At 33.7% G+C, this 3,224-nt stretch overlaps 1 pseudogene; it reads left to right on the top strand.

The window, feature by feature from the left end:
• The first annotated feature begins 2,026 nt into the window (after positions 1-2,026).
• LOC138809358 (U6 spliceosomal RNA) lies at positions 2,027-2,123 on the top strand (annotated as a pseudogene).
• Positions 2,124-3,224: the final 1,101 nt, after the last annotated feature.

The raw sequence follows: 3,224 nt of genomic DNA, 5'->3' as shown, positions 1-3,224 counted from the left end.
GCTCCCTACACTTGAAAAACTTGTAAAGTCACTAAATATCATCAACTTGTCAAATGTTATTTTGGCGAAAGTGATTTTAAAAAGTTTATTTGAAAAGGAATATACTTTCAGGAGATTAAATGTAGATTATCATTGGTTTGAGAGTGACATTTTTATACCACAGAACCATGTTGTACTGAAGTCCCAGTGTTTTGAAGCACTCCTTAGTGCTTCAAATATTTTTCTGAATTACATTTGACCTCTAAGTCAAGTTTTCGGGCTTTGGTAGACCAATTATAGTTCTATCCTTCTAGGAACTATTTTTTGGCCCACTTATTTTGGACTAAAATCTTTAGTTAATCATAGGTGGGGGGTATTAAAAATAATCTTATGACGCTTTGTGAACTTGTTCACTCATATGGGCTGGTCATCTGTAAATTGAATGTTTGAATTACAGTACTTTCTCTCAAATTTTGTGATCTCATCCTTCATTTTAAGTTGCCTTGCATTTCACAATTGCTTACTGCTAATTCCTGCATCTCAAGGAATTGGGGCCCTGAAATATAGGAAATGCGAAATTGAGATGGGTCTTCAATTACTTTGTGTTGATATATTGCATGGGCCTGGGTGAAAAGTCTTGCCCCTGTTATCTGATGATGCAGGTAACTGGGCCTTGGCATCCTAGGACCCATGGGTACTGCAGAAGAATAATATTTTTTAGACATCTTAGCAAAATTTGAGCATAATCAGTAAGAATGCTTCAGAAATATGGACAAAAACAGTTTGGGACAAGCAAGTTAAAATAATAAACAGAGCAGCAGAGTAAAATCCATTAGAGATTAGAGGAAAACATTGTTTTTTTTATCATGTGGATTCAGAAGAGCAAGAACAGTTATAATGTATCACAAGTTTATACTAAAAAGATTGCATTGATACGTTTTCTAGTCTAATACATATTTGAAACCTAAATATTTATATTCCAATTCTATTTATTGGAGTAAATAAATATCAATTTATTGGTCAAATTATCAACTAATTCTAGTAAGTTTCATTGTGTGAAATATAAAATCAGCACATATAAATATAAAATATATAACTATATATAATATGATTAAAAGACACACATTTTGTATTGTTCTGTTGTAGTTACTGTATCAAAGGCAACTCTGTTTTAAAGTATGATTCCATTATCTCTACTTCAGTGTTTGATAGAATTAGACCTAAAGCTTTATCATTTGTAGATTTACAGCATGGAGGCAAGAGGAAACACTGTGATTAAAACATTATCAATTTAATGCCTAATAATGAGGAGAAACATATGCACTTCTCCTGCAACTATGAAAATATTTGGTGATAAAAAGGCAGTAGTGTAAGTTCCTGCTAGGAACTTACAGACAGGCCAGGACATTAAGTAATCATGGATACAAACAATTTTTTCACCTTCTTGGCTTTAGCTACTTTTAAATGAAAGGTATAATAAACAATTATATTTTGATAAAATACCTTCTCGTCTGAACAGTTCTGTTTGAACTGTTCATCTCTCTATGATCCCTTGTAACCAAGATTAGTTTTGTTCTAGTAAGAAAATCTTTGCTGTCAGGGTAAGGTATTCTGGTTGGTCTGTTCCCACATGGAAGAAGGGTAAAGGCTCAGGTAGACATTTGTTCCAGTAACACCTCATTTGGGAAAATGTCAACTGAAGAAGTTTAGAAGTAGCTCTTAAGCAACTCTTAGTTTGAATCCATTAGGTCCACAAAGCTGGATAAATAAGTACTTGAAAAAGTCATCACCTTTGGACCTAACTATAAATAATAGAGAGTATGATCAAATTCCAAATAAAAAGACAAGATATTCATTGGCAAAAACGTTTGCAAATGTGAGCAATTGACTGATCAATATAATTTTTTCCACTATTCACAGAATTTTAGGGAAATAAGATCGATAGCATTGTTAGGAACAATAAGGTTTCCTTGTTACAAGTAGGCACCCATAGATATAAGCCTGTATAAAGATTGCATCATTAACTATTATAATTAGAGGATATTACATGCTTCAGCAGCACGTATACTCAAATTACAATACAGAGATTAACATGGCACTTGCACAAGGATAATATGAAAATTTGAGAAGTATTCCATATTTTTCATTCTTCAGATGCAAGAAATGAAAAAAGTGATTAAAAAGTTGATTACAAAATTACAAGTGTAACAATACACGTAATTCATATAATCAAATTTAGTTTGACATCAGTGTATTAAATCACCTCAGAAAGGCGTTTACATAGCATAAACTTTACAAAACTTTTCAAATTAGACAACATTGTCATTTTATCCCAAAGAAAAATAATATTAAGACCTAGAAAAAAAGGAATCAAACTGTTTCTATATGGAATACAATCGGAAAGGACACATTAATGAACCTATATATTATAAAATAATATAGAATTCAAAGTATATATAGGAGAAAATAAATTATGAACATTATGCAAACATAGAATATAGAATATTTTAAAATATACTTTTTCAGACAAGCACCAGAAATATTTTGGTTTCTGTACTACTCATTTCAACAGGTAAATTAAAATTATTTCTTATTAGAAAATCACAAACACTGAAGAAATTATTGTACATGTTTACAAAAACTATTGAATACATTTTTCCATCCAAGGCAGGCAATTCACTTGGAAGAATTCCGCGGAATCAATGAATTTTTACAGTAAAATATTGGTGCTGCCGGGCACTGGTGGTTCATGCCTATAATCCTAGCTGCACAGGAGACTGAGATCTGAGGATCATGTTTCAAAGCCAGCCTGGGAAGGAAAGTCTGTGGTACTCTTATCTCAAATAAACCACTAGAAAACTGGAAGTGGAGCTGTGTCTCAAGTGGTAGAGGGCTCACCTTGAGCTGAAGATCACAGGGATAGCTCCAGGACCAGAATTCAAGCCCCATGACCGACCAAAAAAAAAAAAACCCACAACAACAACAAAAATCAAACAAACAAAAATATTTGGGCTGGGAAAGTGGCTCAGTGGTAGAGCGCTTGCCTTGCATACATGAGGCCCTAGGTTCGATTCTTCAGCACCACATAAGCAGAAAAAAAAGCGGGAAGTGGTGCTGTGGCTCAAGTGGTAGAGCGCTAGCCTTGAGCTGAAGAGATGAGGGACAGCGTCCAGGCCCAGAGTTCGGGCCCCACGACCAGACCAAAAAAAATAAAAAAAAAAAAGAGTCCTTTAGTTTGGGCATTG

This window comes from Dipodomys merriami, unplaced genomic scaffold (genome assembly GCF_024711535.1).
Source record: "Dipodomys merriami isolate MVZ:Mamm:240054 unplaced genomic scaffold, mDipMer1.0.p SCAF_1029, whole genome shotgun sequence".
Taxonomy (NCBI): Eukaryota; Metazoa; Chordata; class Mammalia; order Rodentia; family Heteromyidae; genus Dipodomys; species Dipodomys merriami.
This window is presented reverse-complemented; position numbering and strand designations above follow the sequence as displayed.